The following is a 13,665-nucleotide window of genomic DNA, read 5'->3' as shown; positions in this document are numbered from 1 at the left end:
AGGCCACACAGATAGAGCGACAAACACGTGAAAACGAAACTAAACTCGTCAAGCGTAACAAATAAATAACAGCTTTATTAATTTAGAAACGGTGCGTCCGAATGATAAACAAAGATAAACGGAGTTATGCCCGATGTCGATAATTTTGCAGAAGCGAGACTGGGTGTTCGAAACGACTTAGCGCCACCGAAACTAAGACGCCGTTAAATCATAATCGGTCGGGCCGGGGCCCGAGCGCAATTATACCAGGTCGATTATCGGACCCCTCGTGGATCGATAATATTCCGCTCGCTGTTCGGACATGCTATGCAAGGACCACATGCATCCGGTGCACCTCTAACATGCACCGCGCAGACGTCGCTCGAAACGCTCCATACACTATTACGCATTAATCGCGAATTCACTCGATCGCTAATCCACTTCGAACGAGGCATTCGACACCCATAAACCGAATTAATTTCGCGCGAAACACACTCACACTCGACGACTAACCGACGACATACATGATCGCGAAACACACTCACACGGCACGACCGACTACTCACACATACCGGACTTAGACGCTAGACGGGCGACAGATTTCGCGACTATCAGATTACGCCGTATTATCGAACCGCGATCTCCAGAGAGACGACTTACGCTGACTCTACCGCACGATATAAATCGAATCCGCGAAACCAATGATCCAGACGCTTCGGGGCTCGCTTCGCTTGCAGACGTGGCCGTGTCACAATCGCAATTTCGCTAATGCTAACGCGATAAACACCAATAATTTCGAGCCGAGCTCGAACGCACAAATAACGCGAAATCGCGGCCACGACGGCAGAACGAAGGATTCCGAACGCGATCGCGCGTGGCTACTTTATAGCGGGATAACCTCACCGGTAACGACGCTCTTCCCTCGGGAATCCGGGGGCTCGGCAGCTTCCTCCCGTTCGGCCTCCCGAGATCCAGCCGCAATCCTTCCTCAACCGCGGTGCTCTCAGCCGGGATCCCTCCTCGCTCTCGCTCACGCTTCACAAAATCGCTCTCGAATGTCGTTCTCGCCACGATACGTCTTTCGCCTTCCTACGCTCGCGCCAGTCTGACCCGGAAACACCGCGATCTAGAATCGGTAACGCCGGGCCAGCCGGGGATGCGCAACCGGGGTGCGTGTTATCACGGCCAATCACGCGATAACACGCGAGGCCGCTGCCTGACGGCACGCTCATGATCGTACCGGGGGCGCGCGCACCCCCGAGATCGCGATCAATATATTTTCCACGGGGCCCTTCGGAAAGGGCCTTGGCGAGTTCCGCCGGGATCTCGGAAACGAGGAACGCAACGGTGTCCCTCGCCGACCTCCTCTTTTTCCCGCCGTGTCTCGCGGCGGTGAAGCTCCTTCGGGATCCTTCGGGATACGTCTTTGCACGGTCCTGCGTCGAGGCGCGAGGATCCCCCTCGTCCTCTCGCGCTTCTCGCCACGCTGCTGAATTCGGTGGTTGATAATTCCTTTGCTGTTTTTCTTTCGTCCTCCCGAAGGTCCTCTTCCAAGTTGTTGTTATCTTTGTTTTTGCTGCGGCCGTGTTCGCTTCTCCGGTAAGGCTCCCGTGTCGTATCGAAATAAGGAAATAATATCATAATTAAAAAATGAAATATATCCGACAAATAACGCCCCTCTGGAGATTTCGGTACGGCTCTAATGTTTTGAGACTGGCGCGGATGCGTTTTCCGCGCTCAGCGATCGGAGAGGGATCCGGCGGACGTGCGCGGGACGGCAACGTCACACCATATATATATATATATATATATATATATATATATATATATATATATATATATATATATATATATATATATATATATATATATATATATATATATATATTATTTTTTTTTTCCGGACGAGTGGAAATACTTGGGCTTAAATCTGGGTCCTCCGCTTTTTTGGTCTGGGTTCTAGTGTGCTGGGCTAACTGAAATCTTACACGAGTGAGAATTAGATGGGGTATTTATGGAGAGGAGTAAATATCTCTGGTCCAGAGGCTCGGCGCTCCGATTGGCTCCTTATAGTGGTCGGCTACTTGATTGATTTCGAGTTGGAACGAGACAGAAAATAGTGCGATAGAGAAAGCCGACAAGATGTCTGACGTGTCATCAACCGGCAAAATAGCGATCGTCGAAGACAACGAAGTTGTCTCATGGCATCTCGTTCCTCCTCCCCTTTGAGGAAAACTAAAAGATATCATGCGATATACGATATCTTCCCCTTCCGGCCACTCTTATGGAAAATCTTGCAGCAACACGTGTGCTATGTGTCATCCACCCCCTCCTATCCTTCTTGCTGAAAAAAAGAGAAATCGACTAGTGTGGAATAAATTAACTGATATGGAGGTATACAAAATACATACGTTCATGTACGGACACGTCTGTCCCAACGGTTAAGACGTATTACGCAGGTAGACGTACATAGTGATGTCATCGTTGGAGACAATAGGAAGGGTTTTATAGTTAGGTACGCGAGTAGTTTCGACTGTTGGAGGTTTAAAGCGCTATGACGTGATCGCAGTGATAGAGAAGAAGAGAATAAAGGGAAAAAAATAAATATTTTCACAGCATAATTTAAAAATAAGAAACATTTTTATTTCTACTACGAGAATATGCACTATGTACATTGAATTATTTACATTTTTTTATATATACATAGATAAATATAGGATTTATAATTATTTACAAAAAAATATTTTGTATAACAAGACGGATCTTCAAAATTTGGCAGTTTGTCACAGAATTTATCAACGGTTTTAAGAAATTCTGCCTTCTCGGGAAGGTGTGAAGAATGATGAGGTGTATCCTCGAGGACGATGATGTCCATAGAGAAAAATGATTGCGGGGAAAGCTGGAAAAAATTAGGTGGCGTATCGTTAAGGACAGTGGTAGATTGCGGAAAAAACGGCGGTTCAGGGAACGGGTCTCCTGTAAGGTATACAGAGGCATAACTAGGAAGCGGATAATTCGAGGAAGTCGTAGGCTCAGAATTTTCTTTACGTGCGGAAAAACAACCGATAAAAATAATATCGGGTAAGTCGCTGTTGTTGGATTGAGTTGTTTTTTTGCTCCTGCGACAACCACGTTGGAAAGGGGTAGAGACAAAATACTCCCCCCCGACCTGGTTTTCACTATACAAAAAGACAAAAATATTATTTAATAAATGTCAAAGAATTAAAGAAATAGCATATGAATAAAATTTACTAAAAATCACTTTTTATATTTGAACTGTTGTACTTCAGACGATTTTTCCACAATAATGCTGTAGCTGCTGGGCTGCTCGGCGTTGTAACTGATAAGCGAAGCAGAGGAAAACTTGAATGTAGCCGGACAACTGGCACAAAAATACTGGCAAGTAAAGCTTGTAGAAAAACTGTTTTTAAATCCTTTTCTTTTTATAGTTTCTTCTGAGGCTTATTCTGATTTTTGGAAGTAGAAATTTTCCAAAATTTTAATTAATTAGAATTGTACATAAGTAGGAAACCAGAAACTTTAGTAAATTAGAAAAGTAGACGCCTGGCAACGCCATGTTGGTGACAATAGAGGCATTTTGAAAAATATGTGTGTACTTGAGCGTGGTAGAGGTATAGGAAGCTATGATGTCATTACAATGAGATGAGGAAAAAAACTATAAAAAAATCAAATTTAAGTAAAAAACATTTATTTTTATAGTAGTTTTACATACAATTAAAATATTACACAAGAGTAGATTCTGTAACATATTTTTGTGTGTGTAACACGTTTTTGTAACATATTATAATTAAAATAATACACAAGAGTATATTGTGTAACATATTTTTGTGTTGTGTAACACGTTTTTGTAACATATTACAATTCGAATTACATTATTAAATGAGACAACGCATAATATAATGTTTCATTTGTTTTTTTGTGAAGAAAAATTTTACGAAATAAGCGCACAATTAAACGATCGTTATGTTCGCAATCTTCGGTAAAAAGACTAAAAAACCGATTAAAATCATATCCATTGCACATATAATATAAAAATACGCATGTTTGCGAAAATATTCCTTGTAATTGTTGAGTATTCCATCGATGAATAATAGAGTTTCGGCGAAGTCGGAGGAGAAATCCTGGGTGCAAGGGTGGTATTCCGTATAGCTATCAAGTAGGTGGCTGTGCCATGCTCATCGAGGAAGAAGGCGACCCAGTGTTCTCCAGATCGATTGTGATCATCTGATTAGCGACGATGATTGTCCACACCCTCGGACTCTGTCGGCAGGATAAACTCTCACATGTCTGGCATTGATGTGTCGCAATGCTAGTAAAATTTTTTGAGAGTTTATTTTTTTGATTCGATGGCAAACGTACGAGTGATATTATATATTCGATAATTTCAGTATCTATCGGATCAGTATTTATCTCTTTTGGTTTCACGTTTTGATCATCTTGCATTGTCGAGTCTTCAATGCTTGTTTCGATCTTGTTTTTATCCATCAACGTCGATAAATCAAATTTTTCTTCTTTCTTTTTTCTTCTTTAATCGGTACGAAATTTTCTTTTTTCTCTATTTTACTATTTGACAGTGTTTTAATATTTTTATTTAGGACCTAAGAAATATCATCTATATTACTGATTTCCTCGTTTTTGTAGGATATTTCTCATTTATCTGGAGAGCGACAAGTAGTTGAAGCACTGTTGTTCTTAATGCCGTCGACGAAATTATTTTGCTCGAGTATCCAACATTTTAATTTGTTCGCGTTGCGTAATGCGCAATGAAAGATTCCGCATTTTCGAAATCCGTGATAACCACAATGTCGTCCGCGTTCTCCTTTTGACGTTAGATTTTTAAATGCAGGGGAAATATTTTCCAAATTATATACAGGGTGTCTCAGTTATACCGTTGTGAGGGTAGAGGACAGTAACTGAACAGTTCTTACCATTTTGCAATTTTCGCAATAATTATTGAAATATTAATTAAAAAGTATTGGCGAATAAGCACGCGTTTCGCGCGGCTATCGCGCGACTAAACCATGGGACGTACGCTTTAGGCGTGACAGCGCCGAGCTTCAGAGAGAGACAAGAGAGATACGCGAGAGACCAAACTTTTTCGTTGCCGTGCGACACTACGAAGCTCGCTGCTGGCACGCCTGGAGCGTACGTCTCATGGTTTAGCCGCGTGATAGCCGCGCGAAACGCGTGCTCATTTGCCAATACTTTTTAATTAATATTTTAATAATTATTGCGAGAATTGCAAAATGGTAAAAGACTTTTCTGTCAGTTTACTGTCCTCTACCCGCTCACGAGCGTTGGCACAATCTTTGCAGGACATCCTGTATATCTCTGGAGAGTAAATTTCTCAAGCAGCTTGCATTTTCGCTTCCTCTGACTTAAATATATCATACATGTTTTGTTATTTTGCGAAGATGCGATGTAAAATATTTTGGATTAGCTTCACCATCAAACCATTCAATACCGTGATAATTTCGTGTGAGCCAATTATTCTCTCGTCTTACATTTTCTGGAAATTTACCAAACGAATGCGAGAGCATCATAATCCAATATCCAACAAATTCAACGTCAATGGCGACAGCGACAACTTCTTTAGGGATAAATTTCGCGTGAGCATCGCGGAAACCTTGTATGTCGACGATTATATCCATATTACGAAAATCGGTGCCTTCTCGATAGCTAGTTTAAACTCTTCGCGAAACGGCGATACTCGTGTTTTGAATGAAACTGAAATCTTTTTTGACTACACTGCATGTTTTTTGATTCATTGCACGCTGATGTTAGCGTTTTGATCGGTCGTGGAGAGGGAAAAATTGCGGGAAAATTTTTCGAGTATTACGTTATAGCGGGTGAAAATCTAATCGGCAAAATCGACAATGACTTGACAAGACGAGTCGATTTTTATGACATTATCAAATTCTGCGTAAATAATACAGTTAATGGTCTCAGTGAGAGACTTCTCAAATAGCATTTCTAATCGTAAACTGTCATGTCTCACAAGATTCCTTCATAATTAGCCGATAAATCGGATGTGAGATCAAAAGCGAATAACCTTTTGAATAATCATCTCTGCTAATAGAATTTCCTTCATTCAAAAAAAATGGATACCTGTTCCTGTGAAGAGGGATAAGCTATGATAAGCTTCGACAAAAAGTGATTCTACCGCCGAGAAAGCAAGTAACGGTCTACTAGGAATTTACATGTCATCGACGTACAGCGAGAAGAAATTTATTCCGTAATTTTTGAAATTAAATGGATTTAATCTTCTATCATCATTAAATGTTTTATTATAGGCAAAATCGATTATTATTTTACTTGCAATACGCGTAAGCGTGTTAGGCGGCGATAGGAGTTTTTGGTTGAAATATACATCTTAAAGATGGAATGAAGCAGATGATTTACAGGGCCTATGGTGGAGACCGTGATAGTGCTCGTTCCTGCAATATATACTGCGGGATCGCCTGATGTTTCTACGCGTACGCGTAGAAGACTATTGAAGACTCAACATGGTGTGCGTGAAATTTAAATATTCTTCTCCGTGACCCGGGATGACGAATTCGGAGAGTTTTCCGAGAGCGAAGTGACGGATTTGTAATGAATCCATTGCGAACTTTCAATACCAGTTTGTGTAGGTGGCAAAGAGAAGAGATTCAGCTCACTTTTTAAACACTCATTTGAATGCGTGTGAAGAAAGGACATGCTTATTTAACATAAATCTTTCTTTATCGTCATTGTAATTTTCACCGTCAAATATGATTAAAATGATCTGTTTAAGAAAATATGTCGGATACATTACGTTTTTTACTGGTCTTACGATGTTTCGCGGTTGTCTTAAGTCTTTTCATCATTGTGTGATTTTTCTCCTTTTTATTTCTCACTGCTTTTGGGCTTGTTCTTTTTTTCCGCGCATCTTGAGCTTCGACGAACTTTTCTTCTAGTCGAACGTCGTTTACGTAATGTCGCGGATTTAACGATGCGAGTATTGAGCCTACCGAAAGGAAACTGAGCTATATGCATTTTCGCGTCCGCCTTATTTCCTGAACCTTTCATCAGACTAGATATTTTTTCCTTAGCTTTTCTCTTAAGATTATCGCACGATTCTTCATATCGGTGTTTGACCGCGACCTTAAAAGACACATTGTTTTCAACATCTTCGATTATATTAACACCGGTGCGTAAGTAAAGTTTCTTTCCCCACAGCATGCACACCGCTGGTTAGATAAGGCAGTATACGCCTGAACAATCTCCCGAGAGCGTGATCTCGATACCATGATCTCGCTGATATGGCGATCCTGCGAAAACTCGAGGAATTCCACCGCGACTACCGTCGTTTTGTAATGCGTTGTAATACATCAAATAATAATCCATTAATATTTAATTTTTTATCGCAACCGTTAATTATTTATATTTTATATTTTATATGTAATTGATACGTCTAAAGTGTCGCTGTCAACGTTCCAAATTCAAATAGTATACTCTGTCCTAGTTGATCTCTTATATCTATTTCGATTGTGCAAAGACACGATTTACGTAGAGGGATGTATTGAGCGTGTGAGAAATGCTTTATCTCAGTAGATGCAAACGTGTAATCATTTTCAACATCGATCGCAACTATTCGCAGAAAAGATTCATCTCCGGTAATATGAGGTTCGCAAATGTCGCAATAGACAAAGAGCTTGTCGGAGATACTGTGCAGCAAACTAGTTGGTTCGTCGGCTATTATCGCACGATCGCGTGGAAGTACGTAAAAAGGTGACGAAAAAATTTCAACATTGTTATAAATCCATGAAGGTAAAACATTGGTTGTAACTATTATTTTCAATTTTATCATCCTCATTCTCTATATTAAACCTGGTTTCATTATAAAACCATAATGGCAAACGATTCAACAATATCATTGAGCTTATTGTGCATATCAAATCCGAATTCGGAAATATTCGGCAAAGTTTGTCGGAAAAATTTGTATAATGAATTATATTACATTTCGCAATGTCGCAGGAAATTTTCATAATAATTTTACGACTGAAAATAGTGGCAAATTGCCGATATGTGAACCTACGGAATTAGCTAAGAAATTCATAGCTTCTATAAGATAATACATTTGAATAAATATCAGGCGATATTTCAGTTTTTACAAGCTAAATTATATTTTTTGAGGATTCTAAGAAGAATTCTTCAAAATCGATGAATTTTATTATTTCTTCACCGGACCGTATATGAAGAAAACTAATCGGAAACTGAATCTCCATAAGTGCTTCTTCCTAATGACCGTGCAAATCTATACGCTGAGGTAAATCGGTGGTAAAACATGTGATTTTATTCTCCAGAAAAAAACGCATGCTACTATTAATAGGGAAAATCATGTAAAATCCCTCTTCCCTCATTTTCGATTCAAAGATTTTAAGCTCGAAGCGGGTATCCAAGAGTCGAATTTTGAAGGATATCCTTGCCAACTAACTAGTAATTGCTTATTATTACCACGTCCTTTACTTCTTATTACGCGATTGACGATAAATTCTTCCCCTTGAAATTCTTTAATAACCGCTGCTAATTCTTATTCGTAAAAAAACCCATCTATAACTTTGCCCGTTAAATCACTTAGTTCGTATACACGCGGTTTTCTCCATTAGAGAACACGGTGAATTCAAAATATTTCTTTGCTCCATTTTGTCTCGTATTTTTTCTCAAAGGCTACTTTTGCTCTACTGACCCGTACAAAATCGCCTGCGTTATATTCAGCTTTTGTCCGCGATTCTTTCTCTGCTGGCGTCATTCCATCGACGATTCATATTTTCACGTGCGACACGTGCATTTTCCCGCGTAACGATTGCAGACTGCATTTTGATGGTGGAATGATGCGTGTGATTGTAAGCGCGAACAATATCCTGCAAAATGTTGGTACGCCACGTATTTTTATGCGTAAAATAACGCCACATCCGTTCCTTAAGCATTCTATTAAATCGTTCCATTATAGCTTTAGTATCGAGATTATGTGTTACGCGAAAACGAATATCTTTTTCTTTTAAGCAATTTTGTACATAACATGCAATAAATTTTTTACTTTTGTCGGTCTGCAGGTATACGTGTAAACGATTGTTGACTTCGTTACACGTGGAATTCGGTTTAGTAGCTCGCGACAAATTGGTCGTCGCTGAATATTCAGCATAATGCGAGGGATTATAATAGAATTGTTCGAGTTCTATCATTTAAGTTTACCAGTCGTGTAAACCTTTTCTTTGCCGATGACAGCTCTACGTAACCTCTTAATAATTTGTTGCCGTCGTCCTCATCAGCTGATATAAACATCGTATCACCTTCGCTTTCGCTCGATTCGTGCACCTTCGACACCTATACGACTTTGAGCGCGCGGATGAAGTTTTCGGAGTGGAACTTCCACGCGGTAACACGATTTTAATATGAGATTATGCGACCATATGTAATAAATCGCGATTTCTTATAAGATTGGAAGATGTGCCTATGTCATGTAATAAACGAGCAAACTAAATTCTTCCGGTTGCTTTTATTGTTTTCCTCTCGCGTATCGCATCATTTATAAGATCGGTGATATTCGAATCCTTTATGATAGTGCGGTCTATAGTTACGAGTCTTTGCCTTTGCCAGCTAATTTTAGATGACAGAATATTAATCAAATATTTTAATAGGACGCGTGCTTTATCACGATAAGTTTTCGGTACGCTGTTGATTATTTCTTTAATCATTTAAGCCGATTGCACGTGTTTTTTTTCCGAAACTACTACTATTATTACTACTACCGCCACCTATTATTACTACATCACCACACTCGCTACTGATTAAAGTTAATGTTTTCATAAGATCGTATCGACGTTATCTAAATTCGTTTCTTTGTTTTTCTCGTTATTGTCCTCGTCTGTGCATCGTCGCGTAAACGCATTTTTGCCTCGCTAACAAAGTGAAAGTAACGTTGAAGTACTTCTTTATACAATTTTCATCTTTTGTCCTCGTCGACAGGAGTCGCGAGATTCTAAATACGCCACACCTCCGCGTTAAGTCATGATAAAGGTGTTCCCGATGTCTGTGCTGAATTATTATTAACATTTTCCGTATTTTCCCGAAAAATACGTATAGAGAGGATTGTATTTTTCTCTTTAGTCGCCGATAATCCGGTATAATACAGCACCAAATGTAGGGCTGATATAAGATAAGATAACCCGTCTTGTTACATCAACAATTATTTTTAGTCTTCCAATTACCCTCTTTTGTCGCAACACGTCGTAGAATCGTTTTATGTTTGGCTAAATGCTTTTTATCGCTACACCGAAGCAATACGTTACCCTTGAACGTATTGAAAGTGCACTCTTGAATACACTTCAGAAGCTTATTGTCGGCCGTACATAAGAATGCTGTTCTTTGATTTTTTTTTCAAATGACACAAAGTTTTCTAAAGACATAAGTTTCTCTCCGATAGAACATCTAACATTCTTTATTGCTTTATGCGATGTCAAAGAGGTCGAATTTTTATTACTCTCACCTTTTTTCATCATTACGATGCAATTACATGTCTGACAAATTGCGAACGCGAATATTGCCCTTTATACATCATCTTCTATTGTTCAATCTATAACGGTATGTAAAGGGTGAGCTCCATTTGAACACGTAACGATTGGACACCGCCCGATTGAACACGCATTATTGGATATGTTTTATTGGACGCGAAAGCGATATTTGTCTGGAGTCGATTGTTTCAAATCGAGCAATAAATACCCGTGAGGTCTCGATGTAGCGTTGTAGTACGCTTCTTCTATAAATTATGAATCATTGGGATATATTTGGCGCGCTAGATGATGAATTTGTGCACGATCGCGTGAATTTTTGAAAACTATGTAATTCGCGTTGAGAGATATGTCGCGGCGTCCTTGATGAAATAGATTTTACGAGATGAGTATAACACTGAAATTCTTGTGATGATTTCCTTCGGTAAACAGATTTCTGATAACGTCGCACGACGATGATTCTCTTATAAGATAGTCAATTATCATTAATTTTGGTGAGAGCGGATTGTTGAAATAATCTTCCGGACGCGGTAACTCTTCGCGAATTATATTTTTCTTCGATTTCAAAGCATTATTAATGTAACCCGTCTTTTATGCTCTTTTTTCCTCTTTTTCTTCCTTTTTTTTTACTTGCGGCGTACTGTAAACGCTGATACGCATCTTGCCACTCTGCGTAATAATATAAAATTCTCTCGAATCGAACATCCGATGGCAGATAATTATCAAAGAAACATTTTTACGAAAATTGTTTTTCCACATCCCGTAGGTCCGCAGACGATCGACGTCCATGTTTCCACTGTATGTCCATTTTGCGAAATGAACGATTTGGCATTTGCGTACGCTTTCATAAATATAAAAAAGTAACCGATTATAGTAACGTAAAAAATATGCACATTCTTCTTCTTCCTCTTATAATAGGACTAAGTCCTGTTAGCTCCATTATTATTTACCACTTGTGATCCTGAGGTCCAACTTTCGTGTCAGCGCTTAGGTGGTCTGCCAACCAATCGTCTGGTGTTTGGTTTTTGTGACTTCGCCCATTTTGATAGCTGTTCTGGGCTCATCCTGTCAATGTGATCCCTTCAATGTCGGCATCGTGCTCTCGTCCATCTTACCACATCCTGTATCTCGAATTCTCTCACTATATCGCTACTTCTCACTCTATCCCTGAGGCTGAACCCCTTGATAGCTCTCAGTATCCTCATTTCCGTTGTCCTTATCATCCTTTTCGTCCGTGAACTTTCGACTCTTGTCTCCGCTGCATAGGTGAGTACCGGTCTAATGCAGGTTTTGTATATCCGGACTAATGCAGGTTTTGTATATCTTACTCTTCGTGCTCATATATTTGTTCCGCAATACTATGTCCCTAAAGTAACTGGCGATACTGGCTACTTTGTTTGCCTGCATTCTTGCTTCATTACCTCGCGAGGTATCTATCGCTAGATGTTTCCACCTCCAGGTAATTGAAGCCCATTACTTGTTCGATGATATGGTCGTTAACTATTAGCTTGCACCTAATCGGGTCCTTTGCGATCACTATTGCCTGGGTATTTTTGTGGGATATAAGCATATTAAATCTTTCTGCTGTTGTTTTGAACTTGTTGAGCAGTTGTTGTATCTTCTTTCTTGGCTACAATGACCGCATCATCTGCATAGCACAGAATTCTCAGGAAACGATCTTCCATCGTGTACCCGGCCCCAACCTCATTCACACCTCTGATGATCTGATCCATAATGATGTTAAAAAAGGCATGAGCTTAGACTGTCTCCCTGCCTGATGCCTGTCGACACTCCAACTTTTTGTGTTAGGCCCTGGCTCGTCTTTATCCTGGTCCTGTTGTTGCTATTAAGTTCTTTGATTATGCTTATGTGCCGTTTATTAACATTATTTTGTTTTAGGAGAGTGATCGTTCAATCGCACCCTATCGAACGCCTTTTCGAGGCCCACGAAATATGTAAACATAGTCTTGTTAAACTCTATTGCTTTTTCTATTAATTGCCGTAGGATAAAGATTGCATCTATCGTAGATCTATTTCTGCTCGGAATCCTTGTTGTTCTTCTAGGAAGATCAACTTTGCTGTTAATTTTTTGTGTGAGCATCTTGGTTAGTATTTTCTGTATAGAGCTTAGCAATGTTATGCCTCTGTAATTGGGATTGTTCTTTAGTCCCTTTTTGTATATGGGGAGAGTTATGCTTTTCTTCCATTCTTTTGGTATTTTGCCATTCTTTTCGATCTTTTGGAATAGGTTTGTGATCTCTTTCATAATTTCGTTTCCTCCATACTTTATCAGTTCGTTGGTAATGTTATTGATTTCTGGCGATTTTCGTGTTTTTAATTTCCTTATAGCTGTTTGTATATCTTCTTTTGTTATTGTCATTTTCCGCGGCTGCCACTGGCGATGGGTCTGTTGACGAGTCTCCTTCTTCCTCCGCCTCGTTAATCGGGTGTTGGTAGAGATTCTCAAAATACTTCATCCACTTTTCAGGCCTTATAGCATCTATTTGTATTTCTTCGTTTACTGGTCTTTTCCTGTTCCGCAGCATGTTCTATACTTTCCTTTGTCCCCCATATAGGTCATGTTCAATTTCTGATGAGAATCACTCCCAGTAATTTTTTTTGAGTTGTTTGATTTCATTGGTTGTTCTATTCCTGATTTCTTTATATCTTAGATATTCTATTGGTGTTCTGTTGTTAATATATTTTATGTATGCGTCTCTTTTTTCCTTCGTCAGATTCTTGACCTCCTGTGTGAACCATGGCTTATTTTTGGATTTGTGTTCGTTGTAACGACCTGTGTCGTTACTAAAGCCTCGCGGATCGTCCACCCGTCCGCAAAAGAGGCCAGCGCTTGGCGCCCCATAAATTTCACATATCCGCGCCGCTGCGAGGCAGCGAGCCCACCGTATAAGCCACCGCTGGGCGATGCGATCCCCCACTAAGGTGGTGCGAGCCTAAGTAAGGGAAGCCGGCCGGGTATATAAGCCGGCTCGCGACACCATTCCCTGGTCCCGATCCTCTGGACATTCAAAGCCTCAGAGCGTTCTCTGAGTCTCCAGTTGACCGATCCTTATACCGTTCCTTCTAACCTGGTCTAGGAGACGAGCGCTCTCGTCTCCGGCCGAGTGCTCTC

At 40.1% G+C, this 13,665-nt stretch overlaps 1 protein-coding gene across 5 annotated transcripts in view; it reads left to right on the top strand.

Moving 5' to 3' along the window:
* The window catches only part of LOC126858197 (tubulin polyglutamylase TTLL5), a 211,659-nt gene that overhangs the window by 46,805 nt on the left and 151,189 nt on the right, over positions 1 to 13,665 (top strand). The window lies entirely within an intron of this gene.

This window comes from Cataglyphis hispanica, chromosome 24 (assembly GCF_021464435.1).
Source record: "Cataglyphis hispanica isolate Lineage 1 chromosome 24, ULB_Chis1_1.0, whole genome shotgun sequence".
Lineage (NCBI taxonomy): Eukaryota > Metazoa > Arthropoda > Insecta > Hymenoptera > Formicidae > Cataglyphis > Cataglyphis hispanica.
This window is presented reverse-complemented; position numbering and strand designations above follow the sequence as displayed.